The sequence below is a fragment of the Orcinus orca genome, chromosome 3, assembly GCF_937001465.1.
Source record: "Orcinus orca chromosome 3, mOrcOrc1.1, whole genome shotgun sequence".
In the NCBI taxonomy this organism is placed as follows: domain Eukaryota; kingdom Metazoa; phylum Chordata; class Mammalia; order Artiodactyla; family Delphinidae; genus Orcinus; species Orcinus orca.
In genome coordinates this window covers 25,687,872-25,714,282 of record NC_064561.1, presented here as the reverse complement: position 1 = coordinate 25,714,282, position 26,411 = coordinate 25,687,872, and the positions used below count along the sequence as shown (strand labels likewise).

General features: G+C 47.6%; 1 long non-coding RNA gene across 1 annotated transcript in view; it reads left to right on the top strand.

Moving 5' to 3' along the window:
• The window catches only part of LOC117202224 (uncharacterized), a 157,657-nt gene extending 138,227 nt beyond the window's left edge, over positions 1-19,430 (top strand). Inside the window, exon 3 of the long non-coding RNA XR_004484437.2 lies at positions 18,962-19,430. This is a non-coding gene — a long non-coding RNA (uncharacterized LOC117202224). The remainder of the gene's footprint in view (positions 1-18,961) is intronic.
• The last annotated feature ends 6,981 nt before the right edge of the window (positions 19,431-26,411 follow it).

The window sequence follows — 26,411 nt, the reverse complement described above, 5'->3', positions numbered from 1 at the left end:
AGTTTTTCCTCTTTAAATTGTTTTCAATCCTTCTTATTACACCAAGAAGACAATCTTACTGTGGTACTAATAGGTCTGTCACACCTCTCCAAATCTCTCTTTTAAATGGAAATCAAACAGGCTTCAAGAGCCCAGAGTCTTCAATGGGCAACCCTATTCCTCTAGAATTCAATAATACTGCTTTATTTTCATGATATTTCTTTTTATGAGTAGCTTCTATTTGTGGCTTTCCATTTATGGTAATGAGTACATCTCCCTTTTGAATAAATGTATTTTGAGTTTTAAATGTGAGACAAGTTCAAGAAAAATGAGGGAAAGACTAGACCCAGTGGTATACAGCTGTTGCACAATTATTGGTGGTCCTCAAATAACTCAAGCTTGAAAACAGGGGTGGAGGTCAGAGGTCCCATGACCCCAGGCCACTCACCGGAGGAGGCTCCATTCATGTCATTAAGCAAATGTCAAGCCTGAAATGTAAAAAGTGGCTCCTTAAATGAATTAGAGACAGACACTGGAAAATGCCAGGGAAGTCTTCCCATGACCTTGAACAGACAGAAACCTCCTGAGATGGGAGAGAGTAGATCTATTTGTTTAACTTGGCAAAGGACCCTCCTGGTGGGTAAGGGGTCTCCTTTCTAAACAAAAAGATGGACAGTGAATTTATATGTTTCCTATGAAAAACCACTGAAGCAGTAATAATGATAGGCATGGTGGTAGAAAGGCAGTAGCAGAAACTTCTACTGCTTGGCACCCTGTGTTAAGTTCTTCTGTGGGCTTCCGAAAGCTTCTCCCTTAATGCAAGCTCCCTATAATGCTGACATTATCTGACATTTAAGGAGCAAATGCTATGTGCTGAGACCTCTTCAAAGTTCTCTATTCATTCATTTAGTCCTAACACGAGCACTAGGAGACAAGTATTATCACTCCCACTTCACAGATGAGAAAACTGAGGTGTTAAGAGGCTAAGCAGCTCCACAAGGGCATAGCTAGAACAGGGTAGAAGTAAATTCAAGCCCAGGCAGCTGGACTCCAGAGCCTGCCCCCAACTATCACACTTCACAGAGGTGAACGAGTACAGACTTTATCTCCATTTTCCAGAGGAGGACTCAGGGCTTGGAAGGTAGAAAAATTAACCTAAGATCATGCAGCTACTGAATTGTGAAGTCAGCTAAACCACTTCCCGAGGGTAAGCAGCATTTTCCTGAAAGCAAGTTATTTCATTAATTAACAAATGTTTATTGAGCATCTAACATGTGGGCAAGACCCCTCTTCGTGCACACACGTGCTCTTGCACTAGCCATTTGCAGTTGGGGATGGTAGGTCCCTCCCACCCTCCCCCAAGCAGGGAGGAGTAATTCCATGACTTCTTCCTGGGGCCTCTGGGTATCTGGTTGCATCTAAGGCAGACCCGCCCAGAGGCTCAGCTACGTGGCAAAATCAGCCAACCTGGGCAAAGGCTGTAGAAACTTGATTCTGGTCCCAGTTCTAACATTTTCTGCACCTTCCAACCTCAATTTTCTCACCTGTAAAATGGAGCTCATTAAAATGGTCTGACTTAACTCATGAGGTCATTGCGAAAATCCAATGAGACGGCGTGGGCAAGAGTCTTTTCTTACTGCAGTTCCACGTAACTGGCAGCCATTGGCTCACACTGGTGAATTTTTTTTTTTAAGAGAAATTATTGTTTGCTTCTAACTGCCAAAGTTTGGGAGTTACAGAAAAACACACAGAAACAAATAAAAAATTGTTCGTTACCCCACTATCCCTTGATGATCTCTATTAACCCGTTGATGTATTTCCTTCTGGTTACATAAATATAAGTGTAAATGTAATCATTGCCTGACTTAAAACCCAGTAGCATCCCACTGCAATTAGAATAAAATCCAAACCCTTGTAAACACCTCACTTTGGTTTTCAGACTCTGCATTACCCTGCCTGTGCCTGCCTCTCCCCTACCTCTTCTCTCCCTACTCACACACTATTTCTCTTCCTTTATTTTTTTTTCTAGTACTCCAACTGCATTGTCCCTCAAGGCCTTTGTTGCTCTGCCTGAAAGGCTCTTCCCCAGATCCTCATGACTAGATGTTTTTCAACATGCAGGTGGCAATCAAAACGTCAGCTCCTCAGATAATCCCTCCCTTGTTACTCACTCTAAACTCGCCCATCTTATATCTTCTTCATGGCATTGTACTACTCTCAGGAATTACCTTGTTTATTCCTGAACACAGTCTATATGCTCGTTGTCTGACTTCCCCCAAGTAATACACTAAACTTGCTCCCCTCCATACCCACAGTGCCCAGAATATTCTGGGACACAGCACATTAACTACTTAATAAGTGAATGAATTAGATTAATGTACTTTCAAGCTGGGATAATATTATATTAATGTTTTGCAACTTGATATTTTCATTTAATATGGTGTGACCACAATGAATTTTGTGGTTTTTTTGTGGTACGCGGGCCTCTCACTGCTGTGGCCTCTTCCATTGCAGAGCACAGTCTCCGGACGTGCAGGCTCAGCGGCCATGGCTCACGGGCCCAGCCGCTCCGCGGCATGTGGGATCTTCCCGGACCGGTGCACGAACCCGTGTCCTCTGCATCGGCAGGCGGACTCTCAACCACTACGCCACCAGGGAAGCCCCACAATGACTTTTAATGGCAGTGTAGTATTCCATTGAAGGGATATATCATCATTTTTTTTTACTTTATTTTGTTGAAGTATAGTTAATTTACAAGGTTGTGTTAATTTTTGCTGTACAGCAAAGTGATTCAGTTATAATACAGATACATTCTTTTTCATATTCTTTTCCATCATGGTTTATCACAGGACATTGAATTTAGTTCCCTGTGTTATACAGTAGGTCCTTGTTGTTTATCCATTCTATATGTAATAGTTTGCATCTGCTAACCCCAAACTCCCAATCCATCCCTCCCCCATTCCCCCTTCCCCTTGGCAACCACAAATCTGTTCTCTATTTTTTTTTTGGGGGGGGGGTACATTTCTGATTCTTGTGTTGGCAAGTGATACTATTGCAACTGTCCTTGTACACACACTGTTTTGCACACCTCTATGACCATTTCCCTGGGATTAATTCCTAGCAGTAAAATCATGGGAACAAAGGGGGCTTGCATTCATCCTCTTGATATATATTGCCAGACTGGCTTGAAGAAAAGGTGTACCATCTCTGAGTTTGCTTTGATGACCCTTAGCATTTGTTCTTCTTAGCGGAATCCTCTGAAGGCAAAGGGAATGTCATTATCTCCTTACCTAAGGTTGAGGCCACTGGGCAAGACAGGTGATGTCTACTGACTCTGCAGAAACCTCCTTCCTTTTCAACAACAGGTACACCTTCGAGCACTGCTGCCTAGGCCCAGCACGCGATTTGTAGGCATCCTCTAAGCAGTGATGCTCTAAGGCTAGAAATCACTTCAGCTGGGCTTGAGGTGTTTATCATTCTGGAAACCGATGACAGCCTGCCCCAGCCAGATTCTGTCCCAACTGGATATTCCTCCTTTTGCTTCCAAAACACGCCTTGGACTCGGCCAGCTGGCCTCTCGCTGAACACTGCCCATACCTGGCCAAGTCCTGTGTGCTTCTGCTCACCTGCTTTCTCTATACCCTCCTCCATCTCCTTTCTCAAGGTCTAGTGCTACTCCCCGTGCCCAACTTCTAGGAAGTCCCTCAGGGAGCCCCTCCCAGCCCAGAACTGTGATTACTCTGATGGCCAGTCTCTCCTCTGGCATTTCATCATCTCACTGCCCTGTGCTGTCTAGTTACCTTTGTGCCTGAATAAGTTGAAATCTCCAACTGAGGGTTTTTCTCCCTCTGGGATCTGGTCCATTGTAGAATAGTCAGGACCTTTGGAAGAGTCAGGCCTGGGATGGAGCCTCGGCTCTGCTACCTACTAGCTCTGTGTCTTTGGATGACATACTGAATCCTTCTGAGCCTCAGTTTTCCCAACTATAAAATGGCATTATAATAGTACCGATCTGAAAGAGTTGCTCTGAGACTCCGATACTAAGTACTTCGCAAAGTGCCTGACACAAAACAGTTGCTAAAAACAATGGAAAAATAGGAATGTTTATCTTCATTTCATTTGTCTCTACCTCCACAGAGGCTGAACCAGTGACATGAACAATGTTAAAGGACACATTTGTGGATGGAATGAACATATATCATATAAGAATTCACTGTGTGTGTATTTACCTTACTAAACAGCACCCAGGGGGACCAGAACCAGCCATCTCAGGGGCAAAACCAGGAGAAAGGAATTTCTGTCATTAGCTGACTTCTTGCTAAGACCTGGGTCCAGCGCTCTCTTGAGAGTGAAGATACGTTATCTGATTTAATCCCCACACCAACCTGACAGGAAGATATTTTTAGGTCTCTCTGATAACAAAACCTACCCTTTTCGGACCATCTACTGTGTGCTAAACCTAGGCAAGACACTTGTAAAAAATGTTATTTCATTGAAACCCTCACACTACCTTAATGAGATGAGGATTATTATTCCTGAAGATGAAACAGGGTCAGAAAGTTTAAGTAAACCGTCCAAGGGCTGACGGGTAGTAAGAGAAGAGGATGAACCAGGATTTGAAAAACAAAACAAAAAAACAAAAGCCCATTACCACCACCCCCCAAAAAACTAGAAACTTCTGCTACACCACCTGACTTATTGACATTCTCATAGAACAGAGCTCTACATTCAGTTGGCACTTAATAGGAAGGGGGTTGCTGTCGCGTGGTGATCTTGGACCTTCTAACAGATGCTTCAAAGAGAGCAGTTTCTATTTCCAGTGCCCACCGCGATCTCCAGGGAGGTTGCTCCCCGCCCCCTCCTCTGCCTATGTTCTTGTTTTTCTCCAGGCCCTATGACTCAGCACTCAGCTCCAGATGGCTTCCTGCATTTCCAGCCTTGTTGGCTGGGTTGCCGAGGCCCTGGTGCAGTAAACTAAAACCGAAAACATGTTACAACTAAGAATGGAAACCCTCTCTTCTCTGCCCTCTAATATGAAGACCGTGGGGTCCACGACTCATGGTGGTTGGTCCCTCTAAGGCCTTCCTTACAGTGTTCATCCCTTCAAGCCCCGATACCACCACCACACTCCACCCCAGGGCATCCTTGATGCCTTGAAGATGGCATCCAGGGGCCAACCTGGGGGCCAGGTTCTGCCACCGCTTTGGTGGATTGACCTCAGAAAATTTTCCTTCTGAGCCTCAGTGATCAGATGGGGACACTGATATTGCCTGCCTGTGAGGAGTGTAGGGTTAGGGTTGCCAGAAAAAATACAGAATGTCCAGTGCTATAAACTGAATCCTTGTGTCTCATCAAAATTCATGTGCTAGGGCTTCCCTGGTGGTGCAGTTGTTGAGAGTCCGCCTGCCGATGCAGGGGACGCGCGTTTGTGCCCCGGTCCGGCAAGATCCCACATGCCGCGGAGCGGCTGGGCCCGTGAGCCATGGCCGCTGAGCCTGCGCGTCCGGAGCCTGTGCTCCGCAACGGGAGAGGCCACAACAGTGAGAGGCCCGCGTATCGCAAAAAAAAAATTAATGTGCTAAATCCTAATGCCCAATGTGATGGTATTAAGAAGTGGGGCCTTTGGAAGGTCATGAGGTCAGAGGCTTCCTGAATGTGATGAGTCCTGATAAAAGTGACCCCAGGGAGCTCCCTTGTTCTTTCCACGTGGGGACACAGGAGAAGATGGCCATCTGTGAACCCGGAAAAGGGTTCTAACCAGACACCAAATCTGCCAGTGTCTGATCTTGGACTTCTCAGCCTCCAGAACTATCAGAAATACACGTTTGTTTTTAAGCCACCTAGTCTATTGGTATTTTGTTATAGCAGCCCTAATGCTCTAAGACACCCAGTTAAGTTTGAATTTCAAATAGACAAAGATTTTTTTTAGTGTAAGTATGTTTCAGATATCGCGTTCAGCTTTAACTAAGGTGTCCTGTACCTTCATTAGCTAAATTTAGCAAGTCTATGTGGCATATGGAGTGAGGTGACAAATGTGAAAGTTCTTTGTCACCTGTCAAGAGCAGTACACTTAATCATGTCTTTACCGTGAGACATGTGCATATCAACCCCTGGGCCACCAGCTTGGTCTGGAGAATAGAACAAATAGTCTTACCATCAGGTAATGGAGAATTTGCACCCCCTCCGCCTGTGAATTGGGAAACCTGGGTCTTGTTTGTCAATCGACTGGTCTGTGGACAGTTCACCTCTGGGGCTTCAATGCTTCCATCTTTAATTCTCCCAAATACTGGAATGAGAAACTTTAGGAAAATAGGTACCCAGAACTCTCTTTATGGCTGATGGATTGGCACATGGCTGGACCAAATCTCCTTTTGACTATAGGGTTGAAGAAGAAAAAAACAGCATGACTTACAAGTGAATTATGCAGTGAAGGATGGATTTAGCTCCAAGAGCACTGCTTAACAGAGAAGAACAAAAGGAAACAACTAGTATACCATATAGAGACTACTTGTTTATTTAGGGCTTTGGGTGTCTCCTCCTCCCAGAATTTTGAGGGGATAGATTTTTTCTGTTTTGTTCCCCAGTACTTAGAAGAGTGCCAGGCCCAGGCAGTGTGGACTATTTGATTACCTGAAACCAGTTCAGCTAGCTACATTAAAGACAAATAAACGTCATAATCCATGGGGAAGGAGCTTTTCTGAGACCAGCCATCCACCCTTCCTTGCTCAGGAGATGATATTCATGGCCCCACGTGGCCCCAAGTTTATTTTTGTTTGTTGGTTTTTTGTTTTGTTTTGTTTTTATTTTTTGGCAGCACCACGCAGCTTGTGGGATCTTAATTCCCTGACCAGGGATCGAACCTGGGCCCTCGGCAGTGAGCGCACGGAGCTCTAACAACTGGACCACCGCGCGGAGCCCTAACAACTGGACCACCAGGAAATTCCTGGCCCCAAGATTTTTTGTTTTTGTTTTTTAAGGAACTCATTTTTCAAATAGATATTTATTTATTTATTTTTGTCTGCATTGGGTCTTCGTTGCTGCCTGCAGGCTTTCTCTAGTTGCGGCGAGCGGGGGCTGCTCTTCGTTGCGGTGCGTGGACTTCTCATTGCGGTGGCTTCTCTTGTTGTGGAGCACGGGCTCTAGGCGCACGGGCTTCAGTAGCTGTGGCACGCAGGCTCAGTAGTTGTGCCTGGTGGGCTCTAGAGCACAGGCTCAGTAGTTGTGGCTCAGGGGCTTAGTTGCTCCGTGGCAAGTGGGATCTTCCCGGACCAGGGCTCGAACTCGTGTCCCCTTCACTGGCAGGTGGATTCTTAACCACTGCACCACCAGGGAGGTTCCAGGTCCCAAGATTTTAGAGCAATTTTTACCACCTGTCAACAAAATCTCCCCTAATCAGTGACCAACTCAAGTGTCCAATGACTAGGGCCCAAGGGTTGGGTTGCCTGGTCTGCATTCCCCCAAACTCCTCAAAGATCTGCCTCCATGTTTATTTGCTTGTTTTAAAATAGATTTGTTATTGGCTACCAAGACACTAATGAATGCCCAGTACCCAGTGAGTATTTGGATTCCATGACCGGCTGGCTCCACCAATAAAGGAAGGGCAGGCTGAACTCAGGAATTCCTTAGCATTCAGAAAGTCATCTTGGAATTTGTCTCTTACAAGCAACTCTCCAAAAGGGGGCCTGATATTGTTGGGGACTTGGGAGTGGCTCACTGATTCTTGCAGCTGCATTTAGGTCCTCTCACCTCGGTGCGGTCCTTCATTCAGCTCTACATGAACTGTCACTATGTCAGCATTCTCCCCCTTAGTTCTCAAAGCTGCTCCCCCATCTCCTTTCTTGTCACCTGCCCTAATCCAGGCTTCCCCACCTGTCTCAGGACTTGCAGGCTTTCCTCCTCAAATCCATCTTCCCCACCGCCCCAGAATGATCCTTTAGTAAACCAAATGTCAGCTGCGGTCAGCTTATCCCTTATCCCATTCTATAAAATTCAGGAAGCCTGATGCTCTCCCTAAAACGTTTCTTTGTGGGAGATAGGGGGACACCGGGGTTATACTCTCATGGCCATTTCTGGCTTTGAATACCTGCTTCCATTGAATTCGCCCAGGATAGGAACTGAATACCTTGCACACGCATGGATGCCATCCAATCATAGATCACATCAACCCAGCTGTGGCTTTGGCCCTTCTCCCTATGTCCCAATGCCCAAAACTCATACCAGTCATTTTTGTGAGCATTATACTTTTCCGAATTTTTCTGGATGGAGAAATTTATGTCAGCAAAGCATCAACTTAAGTGTTTTTAATTATGTACTTTGAAATAAATATGAAATACATGAATTCATTCTCTTCATTAAAAAAAAAAAAATTAAAGCATCAGAGATAAAGCTAATTAGATGGAACGGGAAGATGGAGGAACATGATTTCTCAACATCACCACCGAGTCCCCATCCAGCCCTGGACTGCTTACCTCTTGGACTTCCTATTGCGAGATACAAACTCCTACACACGAGGCTACTGTGAGCCAGGTTCTTGGCTCCTTGCAGTAACACACTCGTATCTGACACATTCCTCATCTGGCACTGAACCTGCTGCTTCTCATCAATTTCTAGCCTCTTACCCATATTTGCTTTTCTACCTAGCATTTCGTCACTAGCTGAAGATACACTATTACTTCATGGTTTACAAGTTTGCTGTTTTCCCATAAGAACGTTGGCTCCCGTGAGGAAGGAGCTGGTCTTGTTGCCATGGTGTCCCTAGGGTCTAACACAATACTTGGCATATAATAGGTGCTCCATACGTCTTTGTCAAATAAATGGGTGAATACAAATTTGATCATGTCCCTCCATGTTTAGAAGATAAAATCCAAAATGCTCAGATGGACAATCAAGTCCATTTCTGCCCTGGACTCTGCCTGTCCTACCTGCCTTGTCCCAAACCACACTTTTTGCTGCTGCCTCTGTCTGCATTGTCTGCTGAGCCTTTGCCCAGGCTGCACACACACATTATTGAGCACCTACTCTATGTCAGGCACTCTTTTAGGTCTAGGCGAGAACTCAATGAACCAGACAAATAGAGTTTCTGTCCCTGAGGAGTCCAGCAGAAAGGACGGATGTTGACCAAGTAGCTACAGTGTGGCCAGTCTTAATAAAAGGGGGGATAAGGGAATTATGAGAGCTCCTCAATCTCTAGGCAGCAAACTCCTATTCATCCTTTAAAGCCCAGTTCCAATGTTACCTCCTCTAGGAGGCCTTTTCCATGTCTCTGGCCTGAGGTAGGTGTTCCCCATAGATACTTGTTACACAGCCCAAGCCACAGAACTCAGTCCACTTTATTGTCTTTTCCACCTCCTTGTGTGTCTCTCCAGCCAGCCTAGGAGCCCTGTCTTACTGCTTTCTGTATCCCCCAGGTCCAGTGCAGGGCTCGTCATGGACGTTTTTATGAGTTCAGCAACTGACCTGTCCCTTCCTTGGCCTGCCCCCATCCTCCCCAGCCCCCTTTCCCTTGCTCAAGTTTCAGGCTGCCTTGGTCTCTCCCTTCCACACTCAGCTCTCCAGGCATTTCTTCATCTTGTTCTGAATTAACCCTTCCTCTCCTGAGGGAAACTGCAGATTGGGGAAGTACCAACTTCCTCTTGGGCTGTCTAAGCAAAGTTTAGGTAAAAGGCCAAGAAAGATCTCCCTACCTAATAGTGATAGATTTTATGCTTTTGTTTCCCTTTAATCCTCAGGCTAAGCCCCACTTGCCCTCCTCCCCTTCCTTGTCTTGCGTTGTCACCCAACTATACTCTCTTCCCAGAATGCACCAGATTTCTCATGCCTCTGCACTGCCGCACATGCTGTTCCCTGAGCCAGGAATGCTGTTCCCCTACCACTCCTTCTTAATGAAAGCAACCACACCCTTTGAAGCCCAGCTCATGTGTTAGCTCCTCAATATGGCTTCTCCGATGCCCCCTCTCCCATCCCCAAGCAAAATGAATTGTTCCCATAGTGTTCTATGCTTCCTTGGCTATGACCTCATCCCAGGACATCTTAGAGGTTCGTCCATAGTACACTTACTCTCAGACAGCGAACTTCTCACCATCTGGATCAGTGCCAAGTCTGCGCCCAACCCCTCTTTGTCCTGCAAGTGTTCAGTTGAGGGCTTGGCAGCCTCAAAACCAAATAAATGATTGTTGCTTTGTGTGGATGAGGTCTCAGACAGTGGGTGAGAAGGAGTGGCTACCCCTTCTGGTAATAGCACCTGGATTGGTCCCTGAGGAATCATCTCCCCCCTTTCCACCCATCTGGTTTGGGTGGTACTGATCAAGTCTCAGGGCAGAGCATATGATCCAAGGCAGCCCAATCAGAGAGCACAGCTGACCTCAGTGCTTGCCCAGCGCTGGTTAGGCCATCCAAGCATGGCCAGTCAGAGCATGGCAGCAAAATTAAAGATAAGTATGGAAATTGGGGGAAAGGAAAACGAAGGCAGAAGAAAAATGATACACCAAAAGTAGAGTCAGTGCCCCTAGAAAGTGTCCATGAAGTCCAGGATATCTGACAGTCTGGCTACTCGTGGCTCTGTGCTTCCAAAGGACCGAAGTGTTCCTACCCTAAAAATCTGTGTGGGAGAAACAAGGTCCATCTAGAGTTCAACTAATCAGGATGAAGCTGTGGTCAAAGAGCATGCACTTTGGAGTCAGACCATCTGAGTCTGAATCTTAGCCCTGCTGTTTGCTAGCTGTCCTTTATCTCTCTGACCCTCGGTCTCTTCATCAGGAGGAGGAGAAAGAGGAGAATATCAACTGGCAGGGTCACTGTAATAAGTAGGAAGTGCATGTAGGTAGCAGTTATTCAACTACTACTGTTATCCTATTGTCATTATTGGTTGGTGGTCTGGTACAATAATCCAGGGTAGGGATACCAAGGCCAACGACAAGGCTTAAGCTAGGACTTAGAGAGTAAAAACAGAAGATAGAATAAATATTATCCAGGTGGTGTTAGAAATCTTTTGTTTGCAAATGACAAAAACCCAACTTTAAAACATGCATAAGCAAAGGGGAAAGTATTAGTTCCCGTAGCTGAAAAGCGAGAGGTACATTTTGAGTTTCACAGATGGCTGCAAGGCTGGGTGTCCTGCTTGCACGCTCTCTCGATCCCGCTTGTCTCTGGGGTGACCTCATTCTCAGGCGACCTCCATGCATGCGGAGGCTGTAGTTGCTACAAGCATCTAGCAATCCCTGTAGGAAAAAAAGGAACGTCTCTTTCCCAGCATTCCTGGTGAATATCTTGGAACTGAGTCTCACTGGTTATGGGTCCACCATGTTCCCATCCTAGAGCCAATCAAGGGCCAGAGAGAATGCTCTGATTGGCTACGCCCGGGCCATGAGACCAGACTTAGTGTTTGGGAGGAGGAAAGAATCCAACTTCACCCCGGCTGAGGGGGAAGCGGGTCTCCACGGAACACTGGGGTGCTGTCACCCAAAGAAAGGGGGATATGCTGGGAAAAAACCCCAAAACAACAGCTGTGCTCTACAGAAGGAGATTAGTAGGGCCCCAGCAAGGATTAGACGTGGAAGCCCAGAGAATCAACAAGCTCAATGCTAACCGGGCAGTTTTGAGCCTGCGGCCCCCGACTTTGGTCCCCCACTGGCATCAGGAACATGACTCAGCGAGGCTGCCACAGATGGCGTTTTGCAACTGACCTTTCCCCTCCTCCCCAGCCCTGAGTTGGTGTGTCCCAGCTGGACCCAGCTCCTGCCTGGAAATGCCCCCTGCCTGGGCCTCTGCCAGTTCCTGGGAGAGGGAGGGTCTCTGGCCTCCTCGCCCCAGCGCTCCCATTTCACCCTTCCTCCTTGCCCTGGGGCAAAGTCTGGGGATTGTTGAGAAAACGGTCAACCGCCACCTTGCACTTTGGCTGCGCAGCACGTGGCCAGTGCTGTGTGGCTCCCCTGCCCCCAGCCAAGCAGGGGAGAGACCAGGACTGCTTTGCAGATGCCCCAGTGCCCAGAGACAAGCATGGTCAAGGGCTTCTCAGCCTCCAGAGTGATAAAATGGGGATAATAATAACTGTCCCAATCAGTCCTCGGTCAGTAAATAGCAGATAAGGTCACACTGAGAGCACAGCCTTTGGTGGGGGGGGGGGCTCCTGCCCCCAGTTGACCTTTCCTGAGCACCTCGAGCATCCCAGGCTTGAGTTGTTTAGTAGGATAGAGAGGACAATTAAATCCAGTCCCTGCCCCCAAGTTGCTCGGGACTTAGTTACTCTAGGAGACAGACAGGTAGCAATCAGCCCACAGTATAGAGTCCTTTTATAGAAGGAAGCACCAGGGGCTTGGGCAATACACAGGAGGCAAAGAGGAGACAGCCTGGGGGCAACTGGGAGGGGCCAGGCCAGGGGGACAGGGATTGAGCTGACTTCCAAATGAGAACTTGCCGGCTGGTTGGAGAAAGGAGGGAAAGGGCATCCCGAGGCAAGAAGCATGTGCAAAAGCAAAAGTTGCTTAGGAAGCTGTTAGTGGAGCCCAGGGCACAGGGAGTGGAGATGGGAAGAGAGGAAATTGGAGCAGCAGATGGGACCAGTGTTTAGAAGTTCTAAATGGGGGAGAGGTCAGGTCTGATAGAGACCTCTGGTTCAGGTCTTTTCATCAGAAACAATTGAACAGAAGCGCTGGCAGAGTAAAGGTCTTCCTTCCATAGGGAATTGACTTAGCGAAGATTTGGGGCTCCCGGGGAAACATACAGGGAAGTCTGACTTCCCAAGAAAGCCCACCCCAGCCTCTTATATCCATTGGCACGTCTGGTGCCAGTTTTTATTTCCTACATGGTCACACCCATCAATCAGTCTCCTTCCTGAGAAGTCACAGGATGACTGGACCGTAGCAGTAGTCAGAAGGAGACGGCACATGGCGCCTGCCCACCCCAGCTGGCCAGGTCAAGCAGCCATGCAGATGCCCAGCCAGCAAAGCCTGCATGTGCTGAAGGGGGCTTACGGGAGGGCCTTCTCTTTCTGTCCCCTTGTTTTGTCATTTCAAAGTTAAATTGCTGTTTGTCTGGGAAAGGCGAAAGACCCTTGGCCATCTGTTCCTGGCTGTGTGACCTTGGCCAAAGCCTGTGAGCCCGAGCTTCCTGAGCTGAAAAGGTGATGTGAAGGGGCCCTAGATTCAAAGCGCCTGTGTGAGGCGGAGGGTGCCACGCTCACTCCCTTCTCCCAACTCCCTCCTTCGGGAAGCCTGGGGGTCTCCTCTCCCCACTCAGACCATTGACCCTGTCACTGTGCAGCTGGGGAGACTGAGGTCCAGAGCGTTACGGGACTGACTCAAGATCTCACCTGGAAATAAGAAAACCAAGAACCTGATGTTTTTTTTCCTCTCCTTTCCCCCACCAGACCACGCTGGAGGCACTGGGTAGCAGCGTACACTCCAGGCAGAGATTCACCCCAGATCACAAACCATAGTCTACATATTTCAAAAGTCCTACACCAAGTTAATGAACAACTAAAATGTGTTTTACTGCCTAATGCGACAGGGCTTCCTAATGACCTAGAATTGGGCCTAACTGTAGTTTTACAGCAGAACGTGGCAGCCGCCTTCCCATCCTCCGTGTTTTCTTGTGCTGTAAGGGGGCAAGTAGCCCACACAGTGCCCCCAGCCCCCGCCCAGCAAGCAGCACCCACTGGCCACCCAAGAGAAGATGGAATGGGGGAGAGGCCTGCAGACACCTGGGAAGTGGGCTGGGACATTTAACCGGGGATCCCAGAGTCCCGGGAACCCAGAGTCCCACTTGGAGGGGAGATGCATGGCCTCCAACTGGGCACATCCCCTCGTTGGTGGGGATGGTGGGCCCATCCCAGGTGGGCCAGGCTTCATTACATGCCTGTTTACAGCCTGGTTGGTTCTCCCAAGCCAGGCCTGTAATCAGGATTTTTAAAGAAAATAAGTGAATTAGGCAAATGGAGAGGCCAGAGGGTTCCTGTGAGTTCTGCAGGGCTGGGGACAGTCCTGGTGAGGACAGATAAGGATAGAGGACGAAGGGAGGGGAGGAGAGGAGATGGGGGGAGGGGCACAGGAGGAAGAGCGGAATCATTATTACCATTTGGTGACTTTTACCAAAACTTTTATATAGATTTGCTCAGTGATTTAAGGATTTCACAGAGCAGTAAAATTCTCTCCCTTCCAATGCCTGATTTTGGGAGCTGAAAAATGAGTGAGTTGCTCATTTTTAATTTTGTCAAGGAAACATTAAAAAAACAAATATCCATTCAATTGTTTATTCATCTGACAAATACTTATTGAGGGTCCACTATGTGTCAGGCGCTATTTCAGGGTTAGTGTGATATAGCTGTGAATCAAATAGACAAAAATCCCTGTCCTTGTGGGGAAAGTCAGACAATGGACCAAAACAGGAAATAAATAATAGGTCCGATGGTGGTAAGTATGACATGGAGGAAAGACAAGGCAGGGAAGTGGATAGGGCACACCACAATGGGCTGTAATTTTAAACAGGGGTCAGGGAAGGTGTCCTTGAGAAGGAGACATTTGAATAAAGTTCTGAAGCTGGTGAGGGAGTGAGTCTTGTGGGTGGACAGGTGGTTGGGTTAAGGATTCCAGGCAGAACGGATGAAGAACAAAGGCCCTTAACCCTTTCAACAGCAAAATAATAAAAATAGAGGAAAGATATAATCTCAGAATAAAGGCCAATGCTTCTTAAGGGAGTGCAATTGGAAACCTATTGTGATAAATATCACCACATCACTATCTATGTCTATTTCTCTATCTACATAACACAGAGAGAGATCTATAGATACGGATACATATATGTATATTCATTGTCATTATTTTTCTCGTTATGTCGTGCAAGAGTAAAAAACTTGTCCCGAGTCAGTATTTGTCTTCAGATTGACACATGGCAATGTATTGTTTGCATTTTTTAAGTGAGGAATCTGAGCTTCGGAGAGGGAGATGGGCTTGCCCAGGGTCATAGCAGCTGGTACCCACAAGGTCAGTATTTTACCTAGACCCAGAGGCTGTGCTCTTAACCATGAGGTGCCCTGGCCTGCTTTGCAGCCATACCTCCTGACCCCAGCCCCAGGGCTCCACAGGTGCTGATTAAGAGAACAGCTTGGCCATCTGGCTGAACCTGATTTTTGTTCCTTTTCTTCCCCAAACTGTGGGCCCAGGAAGTTGGGGAGGTATGGCTGGCAGGACGGAGGGTTGGTGGGTAGGGCCACAAACTTTGCTCCTTTCTCGATATCAGTGGGCAGCTCCCTGGCACTGGGCCTGCTGGGGCCTTTGTGTTGCCATTTGCCCCGATCAGGAAGTCTATTATGCTGGCCGGGTGTGGCCTAGGAGACAGCATTGCTTCAAACCAATTCATGCCAGTGAGCATGTTCCAGGCACCTGCTCAGGGCCCCACTCCATGTTGGAAACTTTTTTTTTTAATTTATCTTTTGGCTGCGTTGGGTCTTCTCCGCTGCATGTGGGCTTTCTCTAGTTGTGGCGAGCCGGGGCTACTCTTCATTGTGGTGCGCAGGCTCTAGGCGCGCTAGCTTTGGTAGTTGTGGCGCGCGGGCTCATAGTTGTGGCTCGCGGGCTCTAGAGCACAGGCTCAGTCGTTGTGGCGCACGGGCTTAGTGGTTCCGTGGCATGTGGGATCTTCCCGGACCGGGGCTCGAACCCGTGTCCCCTGCATTGGCAAGCGGATTCTTAACAGCCGTGCCACCAGGGAAGTCCCTATGCTGGGAATTTTGTAGGCCATCTCACTGAAATGAATCCTCTCCACAGCAGTGAAATGTTCATTCAGTCATTCAGACCTTCACTCCGCCAGAGCTTACGGAATGCCGTTTCACTCCAGAGAGCACGGTCTGAGCCTCAAAGCCGTGCCAGATATTGTGCTCTGCACTTGTATTCTTATTTAAGGAACTATTAATTAACCTATCTATGAAACCAGAAACAGAATCATGGGCATAGAGAACAGACTGCTGGTTGCCAAGGGAGGGGTTTGCGGGAGGGATGGAGTGGGAGTTTGGGGTTAGCAGATGTTAAGCTTTCATATATAGAATGGATAAACAACAAGGTCCTACTGTACAGCACGGAGAACTATATTCAGTATCCTATGATAAACCATAATGGAAAAGAATATATATATGTATAATTGAATCACTTTGCTGTACAGCAGTAATTAACACAACATTGTAAATCAACAGTACTTCAATTAAAAAATAATTTTACAAAATAATGAAGTATTAAATCAGAGCATGATATAGGGAGAGATTCTTTGGGGTGAGTGGAGGGGTTTATTCAGATTGGAGGAGACCTGGAGAGGTTTTGAGAGGGAGTGAGATCTGGGCTGGGTCCTGCAAAGCCGGGGCCTTGGAAAGTTTAGGTGGAGAAAAGCATTCAGGCAGCGGGAATGGCCCAAGCAAAGCCTGGGCAGCCAAATAAAGAAGGGTGAGTTTGAAAACCAAGAGCTGAGCCTCTGGAATGGGATTTCCCTGCAGGACAGTGCAAAGAGAAGTGGTTAGTCGGAGAGGAGGCTGGGAAAGAAGGTTCCCCCGCTGGTCTCCGTGTGGCCTTGGGCCAGTCACTTACATCCCTGACTCTGTTTGCTGTCCTGTAAATCACGGTTCATTATCCTCATCCCACCTGCCTTACAGGGAAGTTTTGAAGGTCTAGGGGACCTTATAGATTTTGCTATGCAGAGAAAGAGGTCACTTGCTTTCTTTGGCTTTCCTTTAAGTTCCCGCAACCCCTGTTTTAGCCTCTGTCCCGTTGGGCACGTGGGACCTCAACAGTGTCCTCAGGGCTGGTCTCCAGCCATAGCTCACCAGGCCCCTGAGGAGCTCCTGGAGGTCAGGGGTGTGTCCTGCCCATCTGCATCCCTGGGGCCCACACATGGCCTGTGCATGAGGTAGGTGGTCAGAGCCGTGGGGTCAGCCTCACCCCAGTCTGAGTCCCCAGTCAGATACGGATTGCCTGTGTGACTCCCAGGGAGTCACTTCCATCTCTGAGCCTCAGTTTCCTCCTTGGTGAAATGGGAGTGATAACAGGGTGAGACTGAATGGGCAGTGGCTGGCGAGGCTTCCTGGCTGACCCATCCCAGTGAGTCCTCCAGGATGGGCTGCGGTCACTGGTGTACACCAGGGCCCTCACCACCTTTCCCAGGAAATCCAGGGTCCAAGAAGGCGTTGCTGGTCCAACTCACAGGACTGTGGAGGCAGGAGGGGATCCCGCCTGACGGTCACTCCAGTCATCCTCTTGGTCGTTTACTGAGTCACTCACTCACTCATTCCCTTCCACAGATGTTTACTGAGTACCTTCAAAACACCCAGCACAGCACCAGGTGCTTTGCTGATGCAAAATAAGTAAGACAAGCTTTCTAAGCTCAAGAGAGAACATAAAAGAGAATTGAAACTAGCCAGCAGTATATAACTCTGTGCCCCCTGGATGGAGCAGGCAGTGGTCTTTTGAGTTGAGAGACAGGAAAAGACACAGAAACTGGGAGTTGGGGGTGTGACAGGGGCACGCCTTAGGGAAGACCTCCCAGAGGCGGTGGCCTGCGGCAGGGTCTGTGCAACTCACATGGGTGGGGAGAAGGGGGCATTCCAGGTAAAGGGAACTACTCACTGAGCAAAGGTACAGAGGAAGGAACACCTGCTTGGCTGGATGGAACGGGTGGAATCTGGTTAGACAGGTGGCTGGGGTTAGGCCGCAAAGGGCCAGGAGGCTGAATACTTCCTGGAGTCTGGGAGTCCAGTCTGTTGACAGGATGAGGCTGTGACGTCATCAAACTCACAGGCTCCTGGGAGGTGGTTTGGTGGCCGGGTCAGCTATGGCTCCCCTCCATGCCCTTTCGGGCTCCTGCCCACTGGATAGGGACTGGTAGGAAGAAAACGGTATTTTTGGATCAGCCTCTGCTTCCAGTTCATATGCGACCTCAAGGAGCTCATGGTGTTTCTTAGAGCCTCGGTTTCTAAACATAAAATTGGAACGACTGGGCCAGATGATCTCAATTGCCTTTCCAGCTCTGGGACTCTAAATCCTCTGACTGTTGATTCCAGACACACGTGTCACTGCAAAGCTACCCATCCAGGTTCTTGGCAATCACCCTCCCCACCAGCCAGCCACATGGTCGGCCTAGGCTGCCATGTTTGTGCCACGTGACCTCTCCCCACTGGCCAAGCTAATTGGAGCAGATTCTAAAAGATTCCTGACCCTAAAGAGATATAGTCCATCCATACTCCATAGCAATCAGATTGATCCTTTGGAGAATTTAAACCAAGATATCCAGGTCCTGGATCAATTAGGATTAGTCTATACATCCAATATTCTGAAGAAAAATTACTAATATTTGTTGCACACTTTTTCCCCTGTGCCCTTTATTTCGTTCTCACATCACCCTGCAAAGTAGGCTGTGTTAGTATCCCCATTTTACAGATGGAGAAACTGAGTTCCAGTGAAGTACGATACTTGTCATGTTATGGCATGCAGCTGGTAAAGATACATTCCAATTTTCCAGGAAAAAAAAATTCAATATATTTTTCCTCATACATATATTGAAAATAATTGTAAGGTATTTGTAGAAGAAACCATTTCATTTTGTTCATGTAAATACAATATATTGTATACTGAAATTCCAGTAAAAAATTCCAAATAAGTTCTATTTATTCTGAAATAAAGCATTTCTTGGAACTGGCACAAAGGATAAAGAATGTAAGAAATGAATTTAACATGGGCTTTGTATACCAGGGAGGACTTCCACCAAGATCATGTGACCATATGCCGTTAGGTCTATCTGTCATTTTAAGTCTTCATTATGGGCCTTTATTAATAATATAGACACATTGGCTATATTCAGTGGGGAGGGGAGAAGGAGGTATGTGGATGTAGAATTTGTCTACATTGCTGCCATTTGTCTATAATGTTACTCCATTGGCAGAGGCAGTAACAAAATTCCATAGATAGGATGTGACCTGGGTCTTTATCGTTTCATGCTCCTGTCTCCCCAGGGCATGATGGAGAGCTGGACCAGAGCTTGGAGCAGGAAGAGAAAACCTGCAGACAGTATGGCTCTGCCAGGGAGAGTGGATCACATGATCAGAGAAGCCGCCCCAAGCATGGAGCCACAGAAACATGTGGAAAGAAGGCTCTGGCTCCCCTGAAGCCGAGCGCATTTCCTACAGCCCAAGCCTGTCAGGCTGCTCTCTATCTTGATGATTGGCTCCCTTTTCCAAGTAAAAGTCTGTTCCTAGCAACCAGACAATTCCTGATGAAAACCTCAGTGTTATGATTATGTCCTGTTAATAAATGTTACAGGGTATGAATCCATAAACTTGACTGTGCAAGAAATGTTGCATTATTGTATTTCCTTGAAATCCAGTTAAATCTGACCCTGAGTCCACATTCTTGCCAAGGTGACTGGAAATTTGGTCTCAGTTGTTATTGAGGTGAGGGGAACCCTCTTCTTTAGGGCAGCTCACAAAATGGTAGACTCCCATCTGAGATGGGTCTTCAGGGCATGTTTCCAGCTGTGGTTCATTGTCCTTCCTGTGTGTCCCCCTTTCGGAAGGCATCCCTGCTACTGCTGTACCAGGGTCTGGCCTCCATAAGTTAAATGTCCCCCCTCCCCAGTCGCCTCCACTGACACGGCTGATCTCCGCTCCCTTCCCTGTCTTGGGGAATCTCCGCTGTCTCCTTGCACTCAAAGGCCCTTGGCTCTCTCTTCCCTGTAGGATAATAACCTCAAGTTCAGGCTTTTGAAATACAGAAGCCAAGGAGGCAGACCGTCATTGAGCATCTTCTATTTATAGCACGGGGCTATCTGTCGGCACTGGAGAAAGGAGGAGCGAGTATAAGAGCACAAAGCACAAAGTAACACCCCAGTGGTTAATTCCGACACTCTGCAGGTGTGTGTTCCTGATGGCTGTGGTGCCCACTGCTTCTGCCGACCTCCCTGTGGCCACTGGACCCAGTTCCTCCACTGACATCTGTGTGGGTCACTGGAACTCCTGCCTAGAGCACAGACCTACTGGCTCCGTGGGATGAGGGAGAGAAGCAGCAGCTGGGTCCCAGCCCCTGGCCCACTTCCTAGAGACTGGGGTGCTGTGACAGGTGTGGTCAGCGTGGGGACCCGGCAGCCCCCAGTGGGTTGCTGCTTCCTCAGACACATTTCCCAGAAACATCCTTCCAGGTCACTGCCATTGCTCCTGGATTCTTCCTTGGAGTAACTCTAGGTTGATTGTTATTAGATGTGCAAAAGTCATTTCCCTAAAGCTCACATCTGACCTCATTTCCTTGTTTAAAACCCTTGGCCTTAGGATCAACCCCAAACTCCTCAATGTGGCTTTCAACCCTTTGTGTCATCTGGTCCTTGCTCACCGTTCCAGTCTCAATCCACACATTTGCCCACTTCACATTCACTCTCTGCTCCAGAATCACATGCGTTCTTTTCCTCTCTTCCCCAGGTCCTCTGCCTGGGACTGTTTCAGCAGCAGCCTCATCGGCTGGCCCTCGAGCCATCCTTTAGGGTCAGGGAGTACAGGGAACACTGCCCTAAAGACCCTAGACCTGGGTTTGAATGCCAGCTCCACGCTGGCTGGATGTGTGACCTTTTATTCTTTGAGCCTTAAGCATCTCATCTGTAAATTGGGCATCTGTAAATAAGCCAGTTTCATAGGGCTGAGGTGAGGATTCAGTGAGGAAATGGATATAAAACACAGAGAAGGACTTTGCCGGTGGTCCAGTGGCTAAGACTCTGCACTCCCAACGCAGGGGGCCTGGGTTCTCTTCCTGGTGAGGGAACTAGATTGCCACATGCCAAGATCCGATACAGCCATATAAATACATACATACATATTTTTAAAATAAATAAATAAAACACAGAGGATGGCTAGAAAACATTCCCCTCTGCCATGTGCTCGGTGAATCAAACCTTCTCTTATTTCTGTGACTGATGTCCCCTCTTGGCGCTCTACCCCCAGCTGAATAGAAGCAGAATATAGTTTATTGAGTTTAACTGGTGCCTGACAAAAGGATTCTTGGCCAGGAGTTTGAGTAATAAAGTGAAAAGGATGAAAGCAACAACCGTCATTTATCGGCACTTACCGTGAGCCGGACCCTGGCCCCGTGGGCAATGCTTGAAGGCATCACCTCATTTAATTCACAGATCCCCAGAGCAGGAGAGTTTTTATTTATCTGTTTTTATGGACAACAAAACAGAGGCTCAGAGAGTTTGTGATTTATCCAATGTCCCAAGCTTATAAGTGGCACTGTCCAGTCGGAATTGAATCTGAGTCCAAATGTCAGGCAGTTAAACATGCCCATACACGTATACACACGTATGTATGCTTTGCACTCACATCCACAAATGTGCGCACCCATATTCACACACACACACATTCCATGGTGCGTTCTCCAACACCACCAGCAATTAACTCAAATCTCAGTGAACACCGACGGGGCATCCTACAATTTAACTCAATTCAGGCACTATTTACCTGGTGAGAGCATCAGATCCCACAGGTTAAGGGCTCGGTCCTACAAGACTGTCCAGTCTCCCTTTCAGATGCCAATCACAAGTCCAAGTTGTCACCTGTGTTTCTGATCTGTCAGTTATGAATCAGAACCCATGACCCTCTCCTTGAGGTTCAACTAATTTGCTAGGGCAGCTCACAGAAGTCAGGAAAACATTGTGCTTACTAGATCACCAGTTTCTTAGAAAAGGATGTAACTCAGGAACAGGCAACTGGAAGAGATGCATTGGGCAAGGCATGGGGAAAGGGGCTTCCACGTCCTCCAGGAGTGCCCCACTCTACCTGCACGTCCGCGTGTTCACCAACCGGAAGTTCTCCAAACCCCATCATTTTGGGGTTTCATGGAGGCCTGGGGAGGGCGGGTGTGAGACTGAAAATTCCAACGCTCTCTATCACATGGGAGGCTGTTAGAAAATAAAATCCAAGTCCCTCTCCCCTCACATTAAAATCTGCATTTTAGCAAAATCTCCGAGTGATTCATACATATGTTAAAGTTTGAGGATAACTATTCTAGAATCCTTGGTAAATAGTAGATGCTCAAAAACTGTCTATTGAATAAAATAATAAAGAAAAAGAAAAAGAAAATTCCAACCTGCTAATCCTGGTTGGTTCCCTGGTAACCAGCCTCCCTTCTCAGGGGCTTTCCAAAAGTCACTTCATTAACAAACTCAGGTGTGGTTGAAAGGGGCTTGTTACAAACATCCAAAGACAACTTTATTGTTCTTATCACTTAGGAAATTCTAAGGGTTTTAGGAGCTCTGTGTCAGAAACTGGGATGAAGACCAACTACACATTTATTATGAAGCACAATATCGCACGCATACATGCACTCATACACACACGCCCCCGCACACATATGTACACACACACAAGGAAGGGTAAAGGGACGTATTATGGGGGACTGGACCTACGGCTGAATTGGAAGAAGTAGATGACACGAACAGTGAAGGGGACAAATGACGCCGCTCCACTCTCAAACAGGGAGAGGAGAGCAGGCTGAATTGAGGACCCTGGCCTCTCCCCTCACCTTGCTTCACTGACACTGTGGTTTCACTGGGGTGTAAGGGGCTGCTGCTGCCTTTTTCCTGAGACTCTCTTCCTCCTCACAGCAGCCCACATTATTGGGGCCTGCAAAGAGATGTGCTCACTTGGAGGAGGGAGTTGGGGGGAGACTGGGCCCTGTGCCAGAGCCCCCCAGACCTTCACCTGACCTGATGCCAGCAACAGAGACACACGGATCCATCGGCAGAATACTTTCCTGATTTCTCCAGCTTCCTGATGCTTTGTCCGTGGTGCGGGCACTTTTCATTTCCATGGACTCTGATGCACACATCACTTGCGTAGACTTTGATTTAAATTTGCTTTCGTGAAAGAGAAAATCTTAAAAAATAATGTCTGTGAATGCCTGTCAACATTTTAGTCTTTCAGACATGTCCTCATTTTAGAAGTGACCCGTCTTGTGCCCAGCAGCCTGGCCCATCCGCAGTGTTACTCATCCATCCATTCATTCATTCATTTAAAAAAATGATGATGGAGCACCTACCATCAGCGGGTCACCGTAATAACAGCCAGGAACCAAACAGACAATGTTCCTGAATCCAAGGAGACATGTGGGGACATGGAAATCAAGTCATCAAACAAAGGAATAAACAAAATAATTTCAGGTAGTGGTGTGTTATAGAGATGATTCAAAAGGTTCTGTGATACCCAGAATAACTGAAAGCAGGGACGCAAACAGATGCTGGTACGCCAGTGTTCACAGCAGCATTATTCACAGTAGCCAAAGGTGGAAATAACCCAAGTATCCATCAACAGACAAATGAATAAGTAAAATGTGGAACAGACACACAATGGAATATTACTCAACTTTAAAAAGGAAGGAAATTCTGACTGCAACATGCGTGAACCTTGAAGACATGATGCTAAATGACATAAGTCAGACACAAAAGGACAAACACAAAAAATGATTCCACTTATATGAGTTACTTAGAATAGGCAAACTGATAGAAAGAGAAATTAGAATAGAGGTTACTAGGGGCTGGGAGAGGAAGGGGGACGAGGAATTCTTGTTTAACGGGTACAGAGTACCTTTTCGAGATGATGAAGGTTCTAGAGATGGATGGTGGTGACGGCTGCACAACACTGTGAATGTACTTAATGCTTCTGAAGCGTACACTTAAAAATGGTTAAAATGGTAAATTCTATGTTATGCATATTTTATCGCAGTAAAAAATATTGATTTTTAAAAAAAAAGTTATATGATAGAATGGGAGGTCTAATTTACCTAAGGTGGTTGAGGAAGGCCTTTCTGGAGAAGGAACATTTGATCAGAGTGGAGGAGGCAACAGGATCCAGCCAGCTCGGCCAAACGATGGTAGGCGAGTGGGGTAAGATCATGCGGGAGAGGGGGGCAGGGCAGCACCACGTGGGACTTTGTAGGCTGGGGTAGGGAGCGCAACTTTTATTCCAAGAGAAATGGGAAACTGCAAAGGGACTGTAGCCGTTGGCACGACATAATTTCACACTTTCAAAAGACCACTCAGGTCTCTGTGTGGCACAGAGATTGCCAGGGGATGCCGAGGGCACAGTGGGGAGGCGATAGGGCAGTACAGGCAACAGGTGAAGTCTATCTCCTTACACATGTCACCCTCCGACACCCTCTCCCTGACTGTTGCCGCGTCATGGGGCCAGTGGGCCACATGTTGGGAAAGGAAGATGAGGAAATCAGAGTGTTGAAATCTGCTGGTGCCTCTGTCAGAGGCAAAGGCTCCTCGCTGCTGGGGACGGGGCCTGGCCCACGCAGCCCCTCCGTAAGCCTGATTAACCCAGCTTGCCAGAGGAGGGAAAGGCACAGTGAGTGACCTGATGGCAGGGCCAAGAGCAGGCAGGCAGTGGCTTACAAGAGCACGGGTCTGAGAGCCTGGCAGAGCTGGCTTGACCCCAACTCTGGCACCAGCGGCATGCCTTGGGCAGAAGAGTTCACCCCCCTTAGCCTCAGTTTCCTCGTCTGTAAAAGCATGATAACCGTACTTACTTTGCGAGGTCGTTGCAAAGATTCAGTAACATAACGTGTGTTAAGCTTTTAGCACGGTATCTAGCACAGGGTAAACACTCACTAAAGATTAGCACCCTCGGGCTTCCCTGGTGGTGCAGTGGTTGAGAGTCCGCCTGCCGATGCAGGGGACATGGGTTCGTGCCCCGGTCCGGGAAGATCCCGCATGCTGCAGAGCGGCTGGTGGGCCCGTGAGCCATGGCCGCTGAGCCTGCGCTTCCGGAGCCTGTGCTCTGCAACGGGAGAGGCCACAAAAGTGAGAGGCCCGCGTACCGCAAAAAAAAAAAAAAAACGATTAGCATCCTCATCATCATCATTTTGCTCCTGTAGATCTAAAACATTTATTCACTCTGCTCTGGGTACATTAGGACCATGAGACATCCTCATCAGAAGATTATAAATTAAGTCCCTTTGGTTAATAGGGTTGGCTCCTTTTTTATACTCTGTGAGCATCTCAGGGGCAGAGTCTGGATCTCCTTTGTTATTCTTCCCCCTTTGAGTCACACAGTAGGCTCGGCCATCTGTGTCCCTTAACACCTGGAGCTACGTGTCCAGTGCCTATTAGACACGCTCCATTAAGGCAAGACCGCCCCTCGCCCAGGCATCACCGTGTTGACAGGCACTGATGAAGAATCTGGGCTTCAGGCACATATCCTAAATAATTGAAAGCAAGATCTTGAAGAGATACATGCACATTCACATTCACAGCAGCAGTATTCACAGTAGCCAAAAGGTAGAAATAACCCACGTGTCCACTGATGGATGAATGGATGAAAAAAATGTGGTGTACACACACAGTAGAATATTATTCAGCTGTGAAAAAGAAGGAAATTCCAGTCCGTGTTACAACATGGATGAACCTTGAAGACATTATGCTAAGTGAAATAAACCAGTCACAGAAATACAAATACTGTAGGATTCCACTTAGATGCAGTACTTAGAGTCGGCGAAATCGTAGAGACGGAAAGTAGAGTGGCGGCTGCCGAGCTGTAGGGAGGGGAAATGGGGAGTTGTTGTTTAATGAGTTTCACTTTTAAAACATGAAACGAATCGTGGAGCTGGGTGCTGGCTGTGGTTGCACAACACTGTGAATATATTTAACACGACCGAACTGTACACTTAAAAATGGTAAGATAGTAAATTTTATGTGTATTTCACCACAATAAAAATTTTTTTGAAAAAGAAGTGTACGTAATATCATGTGTCTTCTGTGATCAAAACCCCCAGTGACCTCTCTTTTTACTCAGGGCAAAACAAAGCCCTTACAGAGGTCTTCAGAGCCCACATCACTGGCCTGTTACCCCTGTGACCTTGACTCCTACCACCCTCCCACTGGCTCTCTGCTCCAGCCTCCCTGTACTTCCTGCAATTCTTTGAACATGCTTAGCAGGCTCCTGCCCCAGGGCTTTTGCACTTGCCCTCCCGGAACCCAGAATGCTCTTCCTGCTGATATCTCTATGGTGTGCTCCCTCCACTTTTTCAGATCTCTCCTCACAGGTCATCTTATCAGCGAGGCCTTTCTGCCTCCCTTATGAAGGGGAATGTCGCTCTAGGACCGCCCCTCCCCCTCTATGCCCTTTACCTTGCTATATTTTTCTCCATAGCATCTATCACCATCTGACATGCTACGTGTCACACTTATTAATCTTGATCATCATCAATACCCTCTCCCCATGAAATGTCAGTTTTGTGAGGGCCGGGATATTGCCTGCTGTCTGGGATGACCTACTGTCTTCCCAGAGCCCATCTCAAGCACATGGTGGGTCCTCGGTACATATGTGCCCAGTGAATGAATGCATGAACTCAGTGTGCTCATCTGCAAAGAGGTGGTGACCTGCAGGGGTTCTCAAGCTGTAAGAGTCTATGAATGGGGAC